The sequence below is a fragment of the Canis lupus genome, chromosome 23 (assembly GCF_003254725.2).
Source record: "Canis lupus dingo isolate Sandy chromosome 23, ASM325472v2, whole genome shotgun sequence".
In the NCBI taxonomy this organism is placed as follows: Eukaryota; Metazoa; Chordata; class Mammalia; order Carnivora; family Canidae; genus Canis; species Canis lupus.
The window spans coordinates 22,269,910-22,291,610 of NC_064265.1; the positions used below are offsets into that span (position 1 = coordinate 22,269,910).

Here is a 21,701-nt window from a genome sequence, read left to right on the forward strand (position 1 = left end):
CTTACACCATACACAAAGATAAACTAAAATGGTTGAAAGATCTAAATGTCAGACAAGAATCCATTGAAATCCTAGAGGTAATACCCTTTTTGAACTTGGCCCCAGCAACTTCTTGTAAGATACATCTATAAAAGCAAGGGAAACAGAAGCAAAATGAACTATTGAGACTTCATCAAGATAAAAAGCTTCTGCACAGCAAGAGAAACTGTCAACAAAACTAAAAGTCAACCTATAGAATGGGAGAAGATATTTGCAAATGACATATCAGATAAAGGGTTAGTATCCAAGATCTATAAAGAACTTATTAAACTCAAAGCAAAGAAACAAACAATCCAATCTGGAAATGAGCAAAAGACATGAACAGAAATTTCACTAAAGAAGACATAGACATGGCCAACAAGCACATGAGAAAATGTTCCTCATCACTTGCCATCAGGGAAATACAAATCAAAACCACAATGAGATACCACCTCCCACCAGTGAGAATGGCAAAAATTAACAAGATAGAAAGCAACAAATGGAGAGGATGTAGAGAAAGGGGAACCCTCTTGCACTCTTGGTGGGCATGTGAACTGGTGCAGCCACTCTGGAAAACTGTGTGGAGGTTCCTCAAAGAATTAAAAATAGATCTGCCCTATGACCCAGCAATTGCACTGCTGGGGATTTACCCCAAAGATACAGATGCAGTGAAAAGTTAAGACACCTGCACCCCAATATTTATAGCAGCAATGTCCACAATACCCAAACTGTGGAAGAAGCCTCGGTGTCCATTGAAAGATGACTGGATAAAGAAGATGTGGTCTATGTATACAATGGAATATTACTCAGCCATTAGAAAGGAGGAATGTCCTACTTTCCATTAGAAAGTGGATTTACTTACCACTTCAACCACCATTTACTTCAACGTGGTTGAAACTGGAGGGTATTATGCTGAGTGAAGTAAGTCAATCGGAGAAGGACAAACATTATATGGGCTCATTCATTCAGGTAATATAAAAAATAGTGAAAGGGATTATAGGGGAAAGGAGAGAAAATGAATGGCAAAAATCAGAGAGGGTGACAGAACATGAAAGACTCCTAACTCTGGGAAAGGAACAGGGGATAGTGGAAGGGGAGGTAGGCGGGGTGACGGGGTGACTGGGTGACAGGCACTGATGAGGGCACTTGAATGGATGAGCACTGGATGTAATGCTATATGTTGGGAAATAGAACTCCAATAATATATATATATATATATATATATATATATATATATATATATATATGAAACATACAAAGTAAAGAATACAACATATGAAGTAGATACATGCAAAAATAGAAGTCATCAAAACTAGATAAATGGCATTTTAGTTTTTATTTATTGGTACATAACAAGCCACCTCAAAACAGTGGTTTAAACAATTTACCATTTTCTCTCATGCTTCTACAATTTGACTCCACTCAGCTGGGTACTTCTTTCTTGGACTCTTCTATTTGACTTCAGTCAGATAACAGCTGCAGCTAAAGTTACCTGCAGAACTAGGCTGGTTACCAAAGATGGCTTCCTCATTCACATGTCTGGCACCTCTGTGCCCTTCTTGGTTGTAGCTCTGTATGTCAGTGTGGCCCTGGGTTTTATATGCTAGTTCAAAACTGCGAGAGGAAGGAAGTTGAATTTCCAGGCTGGTTAGGGTTGTACCTATAAGAGTTTAGCATCATTTCTGCTGTGTTCTGTTGGTCAAAATAGGGCCTGATCAGATTCAAGGAAGTGGAGAAATACATCCTACCTCTTGATCGGGGAGGGACAATGGCAATATCCAAATGCAGAATTGCATTTGGTGGTAGCTACGATTGCACATTTCTTTGTAAAATACAATACAACAATGAAGTGTTTTGGGAAGGGGCAGCATCATGGGAAAGGCAAAACAGAGCCAAGTTTTGAAGAATAAATCAAATTTTCATAGGTACAAAAGATGACACAGGTTAGGTGGAGTATATTCCAGGGACAGTGGAGCTGTTGTTCCAATACATAGAGTGTTAAATTGTATGTTGAGTGCCAGAGAGAGTATAAAGGCATATGTATGCAGAAGAGTATAAAATACAAGGTCAGGGCTTTGGCAAATAGGTCTGGAGACTTAGACATGGATGGAACAGTGAAAGATCATGTCAATTATATTCAAGTGATAAAGGAAAGAAGGGTTCCAAGCAAATGAATGGGGTCAGGTTCTTTTAAGAAAACTCATGCTAGCAATAGTGTGAATTAAAGTTTCTCTCTCTCTCTCTCTCTCAGTAGAAACTCAGGTAAACTTGTGGAGTGCTATTACACCAAAGGGCAGGCTACCTTCATTGGATTTGAAGTCAGTCTATCTAGGTTTGAACCCTGGTGCCATTTACTAACTGTGTGACACTGTGCAGGTTACTTGGCCTCTCTGTGCCTCATTTTCTTTATCTGAAAAGTAGACTAATATACAAGGAGTGATTAGCATCATTATATGAACTAATATATATGAAGCATTTAGAATAGTCCTTGGGATATAGAAAACATATTTTCTGGAATTCTGCTTTACTAGGCTATTAATGTAGCTGGAGCTTACCAGATACCTATCACAGTATCTCGTTTAATATCTTTTCTTAACTTTTTAAAATTTATTTATTTTTTTAAACATTTTTATTTATTTAAGACAGTCACAGAGAGAGAGAGAGAGAGAGGCAGGGACATAGGCAGAGGGAGAAGCAGGCTCCATGCACCGAGAGCCCGACGTGGGATTCGATCCCGGGTCTCCAGGACCGCGCCCTGGGCCAAAGGCAGGCGCCAAACGGCTGCGCCACCCAGGGATCCCAACCTTTTTAAATTTAAATTCAATTTGCTAACATATAGCATAACATCCAGGGCTCATCCCATCAAGTGCCTTCCTCATTGTCCATAACCCAGTTACCCCATCCCCCCATCCACTTCCCCTTCCACACCCTCTGTTTGTTTCCCAGAGTTAGTCATTTAATATCTTAACAACTCAATGAGGTAGATACCATTATCAGCCCCTTTGATAGATGAGGACACCAAGATACAGAAGACTACATAACTTTCTTGAGGTCAACCATTTGCAGTGGGGACCAAATCTAGCAAAGAGAATAAAATCAGAAAAATGTAGGAGCAGAATCAGAGTTTTCCACTTTATATTCTACATTGAAATAACTGTATTTCTACTTAGAGTACCAAAGCATTTTTTTGCAATGATGAGGATTGTAATTTTAAAAACATCATCTCTCAACCAATGATTTTAATTTTTGCCTAAGTGTAAGGCTTACCAGTTGCTAAAATTAAACTTATTAAAAACTACAAATAACTATTTGCTTAAACAGAGAGATCAATTGTACTTTCTATCTATCAGAAAGAAAATAGCTGACAAACTAACTTTGCAGGAAGCATCAAAGTTTGAGCTTGCCTTTTCTTGGTTAGCAGCCCTACAAAATACTTCTATGATTTAGCGTAGTAGCTTCTCCTACTCAACTCACTCTGATATACAGACAACTTACTCCTCCCAGAATACACAGCCTGGAATAGATCAATCAGAAATTGCAACCTGAATACAGAAGTAATAAGGAACTTGAAAGTATGACTTCCTTCAAGTGATGAATATTATTTTTTATTCCTCTCTTTATTCAACTGTTGTTTTGTGTTATGCCATGATACAGAAGACGTTTTGTGAGAGCAGAAATAAAGCTTTAGGAAACCTCTCTAGGAAAAAAGGAAGAAGAAGAAGAAGAAGAAGAAGAAGAAGAAGAAGAAGAAGCAGAAGCAGCAGCAGAAGAAGGAGGAGGAGGAAGAGGATAAAAAAAAAAAGAATAGATCTGGGCCAACAACTAGTGTCCATGGAATAAACACTTCCCTTTCTCTTTGAGACATGTTTTGTGAGACAAATTTAAATGACATGATCAAAAACCTTTCATGCTCACAACAGGGAGCCCTTGGCTAAAAGGGCGAGTTCTTGTGAATTCTTTGGATAAGCACTATTTGAGCGGTTCCCTTAAATCCCTTGTTGCTTCTCAGTGAGCTAACACTCATTACCCATTGGAGAAGGAATCTGTGGGAAAGTTGTCACATTCTTTTCACTCAGCCTCCAACTAACTGTTTCATGAGCTCTTTTGTTGATTGATACTGCACCCATATGAGTTAGCTGGAAGGTTGGTTTTCAAAACAGCCTGGAAACCATGAGAAACACACTGGCTAAAAGCTCTTCACTTAAAGCGGGGGTGGGGGGGGGTGGGGTGGGGGGAGTCCTTTACATTCTCTCCCTTTTTCTCTGGTTTTATCCTAACCAGATGGATTCAGTGACTGGAAAACCAAAACCTATAAAATAAAAATATGCTTTTCTTCACAATGGGAAGTTCATTGCCAATACATGGAGGAAGAGACATTCCTCAGCTCTAATACTTGGGGTTCTAAATGGCACCTGGGGAAAGAGCAGCCTTGTCCTCACCAGTGGCTACCTCTTGAGCAATTGAAGGGCAAGAGGCAGGATGAAGTACCAAAGGGTTTTTTTTTGGCCACATTCCCTTTCTTCAAAAATTTTAGCTTGGTTTTTCTATAACTGACTCCTGTAGGCCAAAAAAAAGGAAACAGAGTTTTCTCCTTTTCTGAAGTCAGGAAAATTGAATTACTTTAGGATTACTTAAAATTCTTAACATCCTTTCTAGGGACCCTCAAACTAGGAACCTGTATTTTTAACAGTGGAACTGAATTCTTTGTTTTACTCTATTTTACATTATGTTGTTCAAGCCATAAAAAATGTTAAGATTGGTTTCTTAAAGGTTGAGAAAGAGCAGATAGAGGAATCTGAAACCAAAAAAGGCGCAGAAGAGGTGCCATAACTAATTTGAATGCAATTTTGGGTCATGTTATTAACAGTGTTAAACATATTGGTTGTGTTTCCCACAATCAGGTTAAGTGTCAGGGTCTTTTGAAAATTATCTGTACTGATGCAAAACATACTGAAGCATGGTCTGGATCCAGGATGGGAGAAGGAACTTGCAGAAAAGAAAAAAAAAAAAGGCAAGTGAGAGAAGATTTCATATGACTATGCTTAAGCTGAGATACAGTCCTGATGGTCATTGGAAATCAAAGCAGAAAGCAACTATCCACATCAAGTGAAGTTTAAATACAGAGGCTGCACACATGGTGCTCATCTTATACTGTGGGCCAGGTTCATTCATTTAACACATTCTATGGAGAATGCAAGACTTTTCAAAACCCCAATTTAGTGTCAGGAGGTTCCCCCAAATATTTCATTGTCCCTGGGCCTGAAGTGACTAAACATGTAAAGAATTAGTGCAGGCAAAAAGTAACAGATACAGTCATCTACATTAAGTTTTCTACAAGACTAACTGTGGAAGGAGCCTCAGTGTCCATCGAAGGATGAATGGATAAAGAAGATGTGGTTTATGTATACAATGGAATATTACTCAGCCATGAGAAATGACAAATACCCACCATTTGCTTAGACGTGGATGGAACTGGAGGGTATTATGCTGAGTGACATAAGTCAATTGGAGAAGGACAAACATTATATGGTCTCATTCATTTGGAGAATATAAAAAATAGTGAAAGGGAATAAAGGGGAAAGAAGAAAAAATGAGTGGGAAATATCAGAAAGGGAGACAGAACATGAGAGACTCCTAACTCTGGGAAACGAACTAGGGGTGGTGGAATGGGAGGTGGACAGGGGTGGGGGTGACTGGGTGACGGGCACTGAGGGGGGCACTTGATGGGATGAGGACTGGGTGTTATTCTCTATGTTGGCAAATTGAACACCAATAAAAAATAAATTTACATAATTTTTTTTTTCTACAAGACTATAATGTAAGGTCTGGCAAAGTACTAGATTAAAGCACTGTTATCAACCTCAGATTGGATGCTGGTAAATACATCTGGAGCAAGATACCTGTTTCAAAGCCAAAAGTATATCTTTATTTGCTTTTCTGACTAATCTCAGTCTCACATTCTATTGAGCAGAAATCAAAGGAGAGATATTTTAACTATTTTGCCTAAGATTTTGGTCAAGCATTGTCAGTTTCTATAGCTATTTTTAAGCGACCTACTCTAAAAGCAAACTTTGAGAACTTAGCTGGAAATCGTTATGAGAATTTCAGTGAGTAGAAGAATGAGGAATTACTTCTGATGAATGGTGCTTTATATTAGAAAGTGCATCCCTTGTAATAAAGCTATCTGCTTAAGTCAGAGGGAACTGAAAACATGAGGCTAGTCAGAGACTCCATCAACCCTGGAAGTCACTGGAGTCAAGCACTCAGCCAGTTTATTCTCAAAGCCTTAAAGAGACTTAGCTTCTGGTGTCTGATGAGCCCCAAAGGCTAGGCCTCCTGTGACTGGTCTATGTGGGTAGGGTAGCAAAGTGCCAAAGACAGTCCATAATAGAGAGCCAAAAGAAAGTTAAGACAGATTCAAGGGGTATAGTAAATACTTTTTATGTCAGTGGGAAACCTATAATTGTGGTTTGGAAAACAGCAGTTTCATGCTGAGCAGCCTGAGGTGCAGCTCCTAGAAATGCGGGAGGGGGGAGTTTTTTTGGAAGCATGGGCTTAAAAATGAAGTTAAAGAGGAGAGTTCCAGTCCAAGATGGTGACACAGGAAGACCTTGAACTCACCTCCTTCTTGAACATGCCAAATCTATACATATTTATAAAGCAATTCCTCATGAAGAACTAAGGGCTGACAAAAACAGTTTCTGCATAATGTAAGATAGAGAAACCACATAGAGAATGGCAAGAGAGGCAGAGACATAGTAATGAAGACAGAGATATAGTAATGAAGGGAAATCCCCACCTCTAATGCTGCAAACTGCAGTGGAGAGGAATAGTAGTGGGGGACTGTGAGCTGATTCATTTGCCAGGGGCACATAAAAACAGCTGTGGTTTAAAAGAACAACCAGTATATAAAAGATCCATCCTTAGAGCTCTACCAAATACCAGAAGAGCTGCAGGAATTCTCTCCAGGTCACAGAGGCTGGCAAGCACCATGGTTTACAGTCACCCTCCATGTTGATGGTGTAGGCAGGAGCAGGATTCTGGGTGTTGTAGCTCACCCTTCAGTGAGCCTGGGCCTCTAGCCCATACTAGCCCCATCTCATGCAAGGTTGTCTCAGCATGGCATATACTGGGATGCCTCTGGTCAGCACACATTAAAGCTCTCCAGCCATCACACCAAGGTTACACAAGTACAAAACACCCAAGAAAACTCCAGGCCAGCACCATTCTGAATCCAGACAACTGGACAGGGCATCCCCAGCACAGAGTACTTGGGGACATCCAAGTTCACATCTCCTTTAGCTGCATCCACTCTGCCAAGGTGTCCCCTGCACCAAGCATCCCAGGAACCCCCAAGCCCATGCCTATCATGATTCCAGCCATGCTTCCAGAGTATTTTCCATGTGGAACACTCTAAGACTCCTGGCCCACAGCACACCTTGGCTCCAGCTGTACCATCAGAGAACCCCCTATGTGGAATGTGCTGAGACACCCCAGCTTACATCAACCTTGGCCCCAATCACTCCCACAAGGCAACCCCTGTGCTTAGATGCCGGGACACCCCAGCTTGCATCCATTTAACTTCACCTGTTCGACCAGGGTGCTCCTTGTGCCGGGCATACTGAGACACACTGGACCATGCTCCACCTTAACTCCAGTTATGCCACTAGGATGCCCTATACACAGAACACACAGAGATACCCCAGCTGGCATCCCAGCTTGTACCCACTTCAGCTTCAACTGTCCCGCCAGGATTTTCTCTATGCAAAAAGCCCCTGAACCATTGTTTCTTATAACCACTTAAGATCCAATCATCCCAGCAGAGAGTGCCCCCATGATGACCTTCTGCCCATACCAAACACAGCTTCAGCCAGGAAGCCAAAATCACTAGGTATGCCTAGCCTACACATGAGATGACCACACATAAGAGCATTCCTTTAAATTTAGGAGAAGTAGTTGTTCTGACTAATTCATAGAAACAAGTACAGAAAGTCAAGCAAAATAGGGAGACGAAATATGTTCTAAACCAAAGAATAAGACAAAACCTCAGAAAAAGAACTAAATGAAATGTAGATATACAATATGCCTCATAAAGATTTTAAAGTAATGATCATAAAGATGCATATTGCAGAGAAGAGTGAAGGAATTCTATGAGAATTTAAACAAAGAGAAAATATAAAAAGAACCAATGATATTTGAAAAATAAAATAAATGAAAAATACACTAGAGGGAATCAGCAGTATATTAGAGAATGCAGAAGAATGAGTCAGTGATCTAGAAGACAGGCTAATGGAAAACATACAAGTTGAACAGGAAAAAGATTTAAGTGAGGATAGGTCAAGGGATCTGTTGGACAACATCAAGCAAACAAACATTTCCATCATATTGGTCCTAGAAGAAAAGAGAAAGAAAGGAGTAGGAAACACATTTAAAGAAATAATAGTTGGAAATATTCATAAACTTCTTAGGAACCTCCATACTGTTCCTTAAAAAGTTAAAAAATTCAGCTACCCTATGACCCACCAATTGCACTACTAGGTATTTACCTCAAAGATACAAATGTAGTGATCCAAAGGGTCACCTGCATCCCACTGTTCATAGTAGCAATGTCCACAATAGTCAAACTGTGGAAAAAGCCAAAATGTCCATCGACAGATGAATGGATAAGGATGTGGTGTGTATTAATATAATATATATTAGCTCTTATATTCCTTCCATTATATATATATATATATATATATATATATATATACACACACACACACACACACATATACATATATATATATTCCAATATTTATATTGGAAGGAATATAAGAAACAGTGCAGACAATTATAGGGAAGGGAGGGAAAAATGAATGGGAAGTCGTCAGAGAGGGAGAAAAACTATGAAATAGTCTTAACTATAAAAACAAAACTGAGGGCTGTGGAGGGGAGGTGGGTGGGGGAATAGAGTAATTGGGTGAAGGGCATTAAGGAGGGCATGTAATGTTGTGAACACTGGATGTTATACACAACTGATAAATTATTGAACAATACATCTGACACTAATGATGTACTAGAGGTTGGCTAATTGAATTAAAATTTTAAAAAATTTGAAAAATAAACTGTTATTGACAAAAAAATCCATAAACTGGAGAAAGGAATAGATATCTGATTTTAAGAATCACAGAGATTTTCAAACAAAATGAACTCAGGGATGGTCACATGAAAACACATAAGGATTAAAATGTCAAAGCTTAAAGATAAAGGAAGAATTTCAACAGCAGCAAGAGAGGAGGAAAAAGTTGTGCACACAGGGAACTCTAAGCCTATCAGCTGAGTTTTCAGCAGAAACTTTTCAGGACAAAATAGAGTGGAACAATATACTCAAAGAGCTGAAAGAAGGAAAGAAAGAAAAAAACCTACAATTAAGAGTACTCTACCTTGAGGGGCACCTTGGTGGCTCAGTTAGTTAAGTGTCCAACTCTTAATCTTGGCTCAGATCATGATCTCAGGGTTGTGAGACAGAGCCTTGCACTGGGCTTCACATTCAGCAGGGAGTCTGCTTAAGATTCTCAACTCTCCTTCTGCCCCTCCCCCCTCTAAAATAAATAAATAAATAAATCTTAAAAAAGAAAGAATATCTGACAAGATTATAATTCAGATTTCAAGGAACAATAAAGCACGTTCTAGACAGAGTTAAAGGAGCTCATCAACACTAAATCAGGCTTAAAAGAAATATTATAGGGACTCCTTTAAGTGGAAAACAAAAGATCATAATTAGAAGTAAAAAGTTATAAAATATGACAACATATACATAAAATGTGGAGGAAGTATTAAAATGTTCTTTCAGAACATGCTTGATTTAATTAACCATCAAATTAATGTAGACTGCTATAGCCTTGGAATATTCTATATGACCTCATGGTAACCACAAACCCAAATCTATAATTGATATACAAAAAATAAAGAGAAAGAAAACCAAGAATAACACTATAGAAAGTCATCAATCACCAGGAAGAGAGCAAAAGAAGGACCAGTGAAGAACTACAAAAATAACCAACAATTAACTAAATGAGAATAAACACTTAATCATTATTTTATTTTAAAAAGATTTTATTTATTTATTCATGAAGAACAGAGAGAGAGAGAGAGAGAGAGAGAGAGACATAGGCAGAGGGAGAAGCAGGCTGCATGCAGGAAGTCTCATGTGGGACTCGATCCCAGGACTCCAGGATCACATCCTAAGCCAAAGGCAGGCAGACACCCAACCTCTGAGCCACCCAGGCATCCCTTTAATCATTATTTTAAATGTAAATGAACAAAATATCCCAATCAAAAGACCTGGGATAGTGGGGGCACCTGAGTGACTCAGTCAGTTGAGCATCTGCCTTTGGCTCAGGTCATGATCTCAAAGTCCCTGGGTTGAGCCCTGCATTGGGCTCCCTATTCAGTGGGGAGTCTGCTTCTCCCTCTCCTGTTACCCCATTCGTGCTTTCTCTAGCTTTCTTTCAGTCTCTCAAAGAAATAAATAAAATCTTTAAAAAATAAAATAAATAAAAATAAACCAAAAGACCTAGGGTAGTGAAATGAATAACAATAGCAGAAGACTCATCTATATACTGCCTATGAAAGACTCATTTCAGACATAAAGACATGTAGAGATTGAAACTGAAGGGATAGAAATATACATACTATACAAATAGAAGCAATAAGAAAAAGGAGGAGGAAGGGAAGAAGAAAGAAAGGAAAGAAAGAAAGAAAGAAAGAAAGAAAGAAAGAAAGAAAGAAAGAAAGAAAGAAAGAAAGAAAGAAAGAAAGAAAGAAGAAAAAGGAGGAGGAGGGGAAGAAAGAAAGAAAGAAAGCAAGCAAGCAATAGCAATATTTATGTCAGAAAAAAATACTTTAAAACAAAGACTGTAACAAGAGACAAAGAAAAGCATTATATAATGATAAAAAGTCAATCCGGCAAGAGGATTTAACAATTGTAAATATCTATGTACCTAATATTGTAGTATCTAAGTACATAAGGAAATAATAACTGACATAAATGGAGAAATCCAAAAATGTAGGAGATTTTAACATCTTGTTTACATCAATAGATTCAGGTAGAAAATTAGTGAGTGTCTTTGATGACACATTATACCAGATAAACTTAACAGATATACACTGAACGTTTTATCCAAAACAACAGAATACATATTATTTTCAATGTGTATTGAACGTACGAAACATTCTCCAGGAATAGATCACATTTTAGATCTCAAAACAAATCTCAAATAAATTTAAAGAGATTGAAATAATATCATGTGTCTCTTTTGAAAACAATAGTATAAAATTAGAAATCAATGAAAAGAAAAAAATGGAAAAAACTCAAGAAACACATGAAAGCTAAACAATATCCTACTAAACTGGGAATGGGTCAATGAAGATGAGACGGGTAATCACAAAATACATGAAGACAAATGAAAATAAAAGCAAAATAATTTAAAATACTTGGGACACAGTAAAAGCAGTTTTAGGAAGGAAATTCCTAGCAATATAAACACAACTTTAAAAAAGAAAAAAACAGGAAAAAAATCTCAAATACATAATCTAACCTTACTCCCAAAAGAACTAGAAAAAGAACAATGCCCAAGAAAAAAAGATTAGAAAAGACATGATTAAAATAGACTTTTAAAAAGGGCAAAAGAAAAGATTAATTAAAAAAATAGTGGGGTTCTTTGAAAATATTAAAACAATTAATAAGCCTTTAGCCAACTCATCAAAAAAATACATAAATAAATAACATTATAAATTAAAACAGATGACTAAAAACCAACACCACAGAAATATGAAGGATTATAAGAGAACACTATTTAAAAAATCATGCCAACAAATTGCTCGTCCTAGAATAAATGAATAAATTCCTAGAAACATAAAATCTTCCAAATCTGAATTTGAAAGAAATAGATTTGAACATATCATTTGTGGTAATGAAATTGAATGTTTAATTTTAAAAACTCTGAAGAACAAAAGTCAAGACCAGATAGAATCACAGGTAAATTTTACCAAATATTTATGCATCACTTTTCTTTTTTTGTATATTTTTTATTGGAGTTCAAATTGCCAACATATAGTATAACACCCAGTGCTCATCCCATAAGTGCCCTCCTCGGTGCCGATCACCCAGTCACCCCATCACCCTGCCCACCTCCCCTTCCACCACTCTTCGTTCATTTCCCAGAGTTAGGAGTCTCTCATGTTTTGTCACCCACTCCAATATTTCCCACTCATTTTCTCTCTCTTCTCCTTTAATACCTTTCACTATTTTTTATATTCCCTATATGAGTGAAACCATATAATGATTGTCCTTCTCCCATTGACTTATTTCACTCAGCATAATAGCCTCCAGTTCCATCCACATCGAAGAAAATGGTGGGTATTCGCCCTTTCTAATGTCTGAGTAATATTCCATTGTATATATAGACCACATCTTCTTTATCCATTCATCTTTTAATGGACACCGAGGCTCCTTCCACAGTTTGGCAATTGTGAACATTGCTGCTATAAATGTTAGGGTGCAGGTGTCCTACCATTTCACTGCGTCTGTATCTTTGGGGTAAATCCCAGGTAGTGCAATTGCTGGGTCATAGGGTAGCTCTATTTTTAACTCTTTGAGGAACCTCCACACAGTTTTCCGGAGTGGCTGCCCCAGTTCACATTCCTACCAATACTGCAAGAGGGTTCCTCTTTTTCCATATCCTCTGCAACATTTGTTGTTTTCTGTCCTGTTAATTTTTGCCATTCTCATTGGTGTGAGGTGGTATCTCATTCTGGTTTTGATTTGTATTTCCCTGATGGCAAGTGATGAGGAGCATTTTCTCTGTTCTTGTTGGCCATGTGCATGTCTCTTTGGTGAAATTTCTGTTGATGTGTTTTGCCCATTTCATGATTGGATTGTTTGTTTCTTTGCTGTTGAGTTTAAGAAGTTCTTTATAGATCTTGGATACTAGCCCTTTATCTGACAATGACATTTCTATACACTAACAATGAGACTGAAGAAAGAGAAATTAAGGAGTCAATCCCATTTACAATTGCACCAAAAGCATAAGATACTTAGGAATAAACCTAACCAAAGAGGTAAAGGATCTATACCCTAAAAACTACAGAACGCTTCTGAAAGAAATTGAGGAAGACACAAAGAGATGGAAAAATACTCCATGCTCATGGATTGGAAGAATTAATATTGTGAAAATGTCAATGCTACCCAGGGCAATTTACATGTTCTATGCAATCCCTATCAAAATACCATGGACTTTCTTCAGAGAGTTGGAACAAATCATCTTAATATTTGTGTGGAATTAGAAAAGACCCCAAATAGCCAGGCGAATATTGAAAAGGAAAACCAGAGCTGGGGGCATCACAATGCCGGATTTTAAGTTGTACTACAAAGCTGTGATCATCAAGACAGTGTGTGGTATTGGCACAAAAACAGACACATAGATCAATGGAACAGAATAGAGAACCCAGAAATGGGCCTCCAACTCTATGGCCAACTAATATTTGACAAAGCAGGAAAGACTATCCACTAGGAAAAGGACAGTCTTTTCAATAAATGATGCTGGGAAAATTGGACAGCCACATGCAGAAGAATGAAACTGAACCATTCTCTTACACCATACACAAAGAGAAACTCAAAATGGATGAAAGATCTAAATGTGAGACAAGAATCCATCGAAATCCTAGAGGAGAACATAGGCAACACCCTTTTTGAACTTGGTCACAGCAACTTCTTGCAAGATACATCTATGAAGACAAGGGAAACAAAAGCAAAAATGAACTATTGGGACTTAAGATAAAAAGCTTCTGCACAGCTAGAGTAACTGTCAACACAACTAAAAGTCAACCTACAGAATGGGAGAAGATATTGCAAATGACATATCAGATAAAGGGCTAGTATCCAAAATCTATAAAGAACTTATTACTAAATATTTTATTTTATTTATTTTTATAATAAATTTATTTTTTATTGGTGTTCAATTTACCAACATACAGAATAACACCCAATGCTCATCCCATCAAGTGCCCCCCTCAGTGCCTGTCACCCATTCACCCCCACCCCCCACTCTCCTCCCCTTCCACCACCCCTAGTTCATTTCCTAGAGTTATTACTAAATATTTTAAAAAGAGTTAGCACCTATTCTCTTCAAACTTCCCAAAAAATAGAAGAGGAAGAAAAGCTTCCAAAGACATTTTGTGAGGCCAGCATTACCCTGATACTAAAACCAGAGAAAGACACTATAGACAAATATCCCTAATGAATGTAATACAAAAATCTTCAATAAAGTACTAGCAAACTACATTCAATAATATATTTAAATGATCATTCAACAATCAAGTGTGATTCCTTTTGGTGACACAAGGATGGTTCAATATTCACATTTCAAGGTGATGAACCACATTAACAAAAGGAAGTATAAAGTTTTCATAGTCATCTCAATAGATGCAGAAAAAGCACTTGACAAAATTCAACATCCATTCATGATAAAAACTCTCAACAAAATGGGTTTAGAAGGAACATTCCTCAATATAATAAAGGGCATGTATCACAATGGCACTTCTAACATCATAAACAATGTAAAAAGAAGGAGTTTTACTTAAGATCATGAACAAGACAAGAATATCCATCCTGACAACCATCATTCAACATAGTACTAGAAGTCCTACTCACAGCAATCCAACAACAAAAAGAAATAAAAGCATCCAAATTGGTAAGGAAGAAGTTCAACTTAACATTTGCAGATGACAGGATGCTATGCATAGAAAATCCTAATGACTATACCAAAAAGCTATTTGAAGAAATAAATGAATTCAATAAAGTTGCAAGATACAAAATAAATGCACGAAATTATTTGAGTTTCTATACACAGTGAAGTGGCAGAAAGACAAAGTAAGAAAACAATTCCATTTATAATTGTATCAAAAAGAACAAAATACAAAAAAAATAAAAAAAGAACAAAATACTTACAAATAACCTTAACTGAAGAGGTGAAAAATCTACTCTGAAAACAAACAACAGTGATGAAAGAATTGAAGAGGACACAAATAATGAAAGATTTTATAGTCATGGATTGGAAGAATTAATGCTATTAAAATGCCCATACCATCCAAAGCAATCTACAGATTCTATGCAATCCCTAGAAAAATACTAAAAGCGTTTTTCACAGAACTAGAACAAATAATCCTAAAATTTGTATGGAACCACTTCATACAAATAGCCAAAGCAATATTAAGAAAGGAGAACAACTACAGTTATCACGATCCCAAATTTCAAGATATAATACAAAGCTATAGTAATCAAACTAATCAAACTAATATGGTATCAGTACAAAACCAGACACATATCAATAGAAAAGAATAGAGAGCCCGGAAATAACCCATGTTTACATGGATTATTAATCACGGCCAATTAGTCTATGATAAAGGAGAGAATACACAGTGGTTGAAAAGATAGTCTTTTCAGGAAACAGTGCTGGGAAAACTAGACTGCCATATGCAGGAGAATGAAACTGGACCATTTTCTTACACCATACACAAAAATAAATCCAAAATGTATGAAAGATCTAAATGTAAGGTCCAAAACCATAAAACTCCTAGAAAACATAGACAGTAAGCTCTTTGACATTGGTCTTAGCAACATTTTTCTAGACATAACTCTTCAGACAAGAGAAACAAAAGCAAAAATGAACTATTGAGCCTAAACAAAAAATAAAAAGCTTCTGCACAGTGAAAGAAACCATCAACAAAATGAAAAGGGAACCTACTCAATGGGAGAAATTATTTGCAAATGATGTATCTGAAAAGGGCTAAGTATCTAAAATATATAAAGAACTTATACAACTCTACATGAAAAAAAATTTCAATTTAAAAAAAAAAACAGAGGACCCGAACAGATGTTTTTTTGAAAGGAGACATACAGATCAAAACCACAATGAGATATTACCTTACAACTGTCAGAATGGCTAGAACAAAAAGACGAGAAATGACAAGCATTTGTGAAGATGTGGAGGAAAAAAACCCTTATATACTGTTGGTAGGAATATAAATTGGTTCAGCCACTGGTAAATAGTATGGAGATTCCTTTAAAAAATTGGGATCCCTGGGTGGCGCAGCGGTTTGGCGCCTGCCTTTGGCCCAGGGCGCGATCCTGGAGACCCGGGATCGAATCCCACGTCGGGCTCCCGGTGCATGGAGCCTGCTTCTCCCTCTGCCTGTGTCTCTGTGCCTCTCTCTCTCTCTGTGACTATCATAAATAAATAAAAATTAAAAAAAAAAATTAAAACTAGAGATACCATATGATCCAGTAATTCCACTACTGGGTATTTACAAAAGAAAACAAAAACAGTAATTTGAAAAAATATATGCTCCCCTATGTTAAAAACTGCTGCACTATTTATTTAGACAAGATATGGAAGCAACACAAGTGTATATCAATAGACAAATATGTCATGTGTATGTGTATGTGCGCAAAGGAATATTATTCAGCCATAAAATAGAATGAGATCTCACCTTATGTAACAATGTAGAAGGATCTAGAGGGTATTAGGCTAAGTGAAAAAATAAGGAAAAAGACAAATATCTATCATTTTTACTCATGTAGAATCTAAAACAAATGAATAAACAAACAAAAAGCACAAACAGAATTATAAATACAGGAAATGGGCTATTTGTTGCTAGAGGGGTGGAGAATGGGGGGAAGAACAAAATGGGTGAAGAGGAGTCAGAGATACAGGCTTTCAGATATGGAATGAATAAGTTATGGGGATGAAAGCTCCAGAATAGGGAATATAGTCAGTGGTATTGTAGTAGGGTTATATGGTGACAGATGGTAGTTACACTTTATGGTATGCATGACATAAGATAGGGAATTGTAAAATCACCATATTGTATACCTGAAATTAATTTAACATTGGGTGTCAACTGTGTTTCAATAAAAAATTTAAATATTAAAAATTTTTAAAAGATGAAGAGGCCATTGCTTAGAGGATATCAATCATGATGAATGGCCTCTGTCACAAGAGACTAAAAGAGACTTGGCAACCATCTAGGCATAAGTCTTTGAGATCACAAGAAATATACATATCATTCCTGAACATTTTTATCCATTTATTTAAAAGATTTATTGGGTACTTAAAATGAGTCTGCTTAAAGTAACAAAATTATGAAAGATACAGAGTAATCAAGGTCAAAGTCAAATAAAATAACACCTCCTTTCCTAAAGCTTGAGTAAGAATGCCAATCTGTTCCTTATATTAGTATTTTAGAGAGGACCATGAGGGCAGTCAGGGTGGCTCAGCGGTTTAGCGCCACCTTCAGCTAAGGGTGTGATCCTGGAGACCTGGATGGAGTCCCACATCAGGCTCCCTGCATGAAGCCTGCTTCTCCCTCTGCCTGTGTCTCTGCCCCTCTCTCTGTGTCTCATGAAAAAATAAATAAAATCTTTAAAAAAAAAAAAAAAGAGGACCATCAATAAAATTTAAACCCTTTTACAACAAATTTAGGATTCAAATTATATATTTTACAGACAATATCACCACTACTTCAATTACTACAAGAAATATTCACTTAACCCCTCCCAAGTGAGTTATAATCTGGACAATTTCAATATATATTCATTATTTTTTTCAATTAAAAAGAACATTTTCTTGAATTTCTTTCCATTTCCTCCCTCTCTTCTCACTCGAACATAAAATTTCACAAAATGTTTTATTGAGTACTTGCTATATGCCTGGTAAAAATAGTTAAAATTATGTAAGATACAGAAAGGATCTAAACTCTATGCCAAAAACAAGACATTCTTTTTTCTATTTTCAAGGTCTTTCTTCTTTATATTTATAAAAATCTCCAGAGGTTATAAAATGCTTTTAATATATCATTTAATACATCATTATTATATTATTATTTATGAGGACTTAGTATGTATTAGCCTCTGTTTGTTCTAATTGTGCAAATTACTTCCCTAAAGCCAAATAACGACCCTTGAGTAGTTGCTATTATATTCCAATTTTCAAATGGAAATTTAAAAATCTAGGATCCAGAAAAAGATTAAAAGAGAATAAGACTTGAGGACAGGGAAGCAAATCTACTCCTCTTTTCAGCAATTACTGATTTAAGATAAAATAAATCATGAAATTGATATTTGCTCACTTGGGAACTTCTCCAACACTAAAGAGTTAAAGGAAACCTCATATGTCTATGAGTAAACTTCTATTAACATAAAGACAGATATTGAAGATGAAAACCACTGCTTAACTATTGTGGTTGCCTGCCATTGGTTTCCTGAGCTCACCCAGGACATATTATTTCAATCACCCATTTAATCCCTACCATAGAATTACTTATTCATTAAAACAGATAGCCCATATAATCAAATATACTGAAACCATAATCTTTTTGAGGTCAGAGACTATTTCAGGTCCTTGCCACAAAATAGTGGGTGCTCATATCATTCTTTCATGTCTACATATATCTAACAAAAACCCACCAAAATTTTGCCCACTCCTTTTATAAACATTGAATTCTTATTTTGTACCAGGAAATCTCCTATATGTTAGGGATTTAGTGCCCAAAAAGACAAAATCTCACTCAAAAGGAAATTTCCAGTCAAGAGTAACAGCAAAGCCAAAAAGCCTGAATTGGAAGTAGGCTGTGTGTGGACAAAACTAAACAGAAAGGTGAATGTGGAAGCAGGCAAGTGAGTTAGGAGGTGCTTGAGAAACACTTGTTGGCTTTAAATATGGCAAGAGAGATGGTGAGATTTGAGCATAGTTTTCAGATCTAAAATTAACGTGATTGGCTGATAATGTAAGTATAGCATCTAGCCAGAAACTGTTATTTGTTTATAGGAGCAGGCTACCTGCAGAGTGAAGATGACCAACAGTTCTCTGTGGGCCATAAGCATGAATGTCTATTAGAGTAGAAAGGTCGTATGAGCCATTGGATACATTAGTCTAGTGCCCTAAAGTAAAGTTAGGGCTTGACTGTGCTGCATGCTGAAATTACAAACATGAATAAGCACGGTTTCTGATCTCAAAGGCCTCACAATCTAATGTGTATTGGTGGACATGTTTTGGTTAATAGAAACTGAGCTCGTATTTATTCCTTGACTAGTCAGTTATCTTCGTGAGGACAGGGATGTTATTTCATCCATCTCTGAAACTGCATTCTTTAACATATAGTAGAGGTTCATTATATTTGTGCTAAGTTGGACTGAATATAATCAGCCCAAGCAGAGAACCACTGGTCTGATACATTGATAAATGCAAGAACAGAAGATGCTATAAATGATGGTTTCTGCTTTCCATGAGCATAAACTTTAGATGAGAAAACAAAGTACATTCTTGAAAATAAAAATTTGAAAGCACATATACTCAGTGACAAATGTGTATAAATAGAAATATTTATAGGTTATGAGTGGAAACATCTGAAGTTTCGGGTGATCAAGGAAGCTATCAGGGAGGTATATATGCAGGTCTGAGCCTTGGGGGATAGGTAGGATTCAGAGGACTGGTAAATTTTATGGTAGCAGGTACCATACCACATTCTTATAAAAAGTCACCAATGTGGGATATTAATTTGAACAGAAAGACTGAATCTTTTTGAGCAAAGCTTTAAATGTTGGTTAAATACCTAGAATTTAGGGACATCTGGGTGGCTTAGTGGTTGAGCATCTGCCTTCAGCTCAGATAGTAATCCTGGGGTCCTGGGATCAAGTCCCACATCAGGCTCTCTGTGTGGAGCCTGCTTCTCCCTCTGCCTATGTCTGTGCCTCTCTGTGTCTCTCATGAATAAATACACAAAATCTTAAAAAAAAACCAAAAAAACATGGAACTTAGTATGTACACAAACCACTTAAGTGGGGGCTCTCTCCAGAGTTTATACAATTTGAACTTAGAATCAACCAACTCTCCCTCTCAACTTTTATAGAAAAAGCCTCTAATAATGCAGCAGTAGAGTTGATAGGTGCTAAAGTGCCAGAATTCAAGAGGACTTGGAAAATTACCCTCACACCCAAAATGCTCTTCTATCACTTTTATCACCTGCCTCATTGCAAGAAATGCCACCATTAAAGGATCGTCCCTCTAAGCACAGACAGCTCATATTTCTTCCATTTAGGGTCTATATTCTAATGCATTTGGTGCTAATGCTTTAAGAGACATCGGTTGATGGTTTGAAAATATCCAACATAAGATGGATAAGTGAGGTTTCAAATGTTGAAAGGTACATTGAAAGAGGTTGCAAAATAACCAGTTCCACTGTGCTCTGGGGTGATTTTCTAGTTCTTTCCTCTGAGTTTTATAAACACATTCTTCAAACAATAGGAGAAGAAATCTCTTAAAAAAATCAAAGGACTATCCAAATAATGTCCACATTATATTTTAAGAAGAATATATTTTTATCATTTCATTTGTTTTCAGGTTTTTTATAAAAGACATTTGGGAAAGACTGGGAAAAAAGATGGATTTTTTTCTGCACCAGGAAAAGCCTGTGTCCCCAGACAATGGCTATCCATATCAGAATGCTGGATGTTCTCCCCTTTTCCTTTCCTAAGACTTCCTATCCATTTTCCTGTCACTACCTGCCTTTTGCTTCCATATCTCCTCCCTAGAGTTTTCAGCCATAATTTTTTAATATTCACTAAGGGAACTTGCTTACGCTGCTCTTCACACCTGAAATGTCAGACCTAAAGCAAGAGAGCTTTTGAATATGAAACTGGAAGCACATGATGAATCGAGTGTGGGCCACCTCTTGTCCCCTAAAGCCATCAATTGCACATGTCTCATAGCTGCCACACTATTGATCAAATTCTAGTTCTGTTCTAATGTCAAAATGTCTAGTTGGCTAATAGAGACCTCACTCAAAATGGATGAAAATTTGGGGATCTGGGGACCTAAATGGAGAATTCCTAATAAGAATTTTGGAAGAAGTGTCACTTTTTGCTGGTTGCTTTTCTTGGGGCTTAGAATATTCACATAATATTTTAGATACACTAGGTGATTTTATAATAGCCCACCCCCTCATCCATGGGAGAGATGTTCCAAGACCCCTAGTGGATGTCTGAAACCACAGACTCTTTTAAACTATATTTACATACCTCTGATATAGTTTAATTTATAAATTGGGTATAGTAAGAGATGAACAACAAATAATAAAACTATAATATACTATAATAAAAATTATTTGATGTGTCTCTCTCAGACTATATTATTGTACTGTACTCACTCTTCTTGTGATGATGTGAGATAAAATGCCTACATCATGAGATGAGGTGAGGTGAACAATGTAGGCATTGTGACATAGCGTTAGCTAATATTGACCTTCTGATGATATGTCAGAAGAAGGTTCATCTGTTTCCATACTGTGACTGATTGTGGTTAACAAACCACAGAAAGCAAAACCATAGATAAAGGAATGTCACTGTATAGGAGTACTGACCATCTTTGGTACAATTGTTACAGACATCCCTTCCATTCTGTTCTGCAAAGATATCAAGCATTTGTTATATAAGTTCACTTTATTTGGGATTGTAGTGTTAACATTTAGCCTTTTTAAAAAAAGTATTATTTTAATGAAATGCTTGACTTAAGCTTTTGATTGTTGAAGCATCTACCTCAAAGTCAGATATCTGAAACAGATTGCCAGCTACAGTGCTACATAAA

The 21,701-nt window shown here is 36.8% G+C and overlaps 1 long non-coding RNA gene across 1 annotated transcript; it reads right to left on the bottom strand.

Moving 5' to 3' along the window:
* Positions 1-1,335: 1,335 nt before the first annotated feature.
* Positions 1,336-21,314, bottom strand: LOC118352120 (uncharacterized). Its single transcript, XR_004808710.2, has 3 exons — positions 21,265-21,314; positions 3,007-3,096; positions 1,336-1,632 (listed from the first exon to the last, which is right to left on the bottom strand). It is a non-coding gene; the product is annotated as an uncharacterized LOC118352120 (long non-coding RNA).
* Between the last annotated feature and the right edge of the window lie 387 nt (positions 21,315-21,701).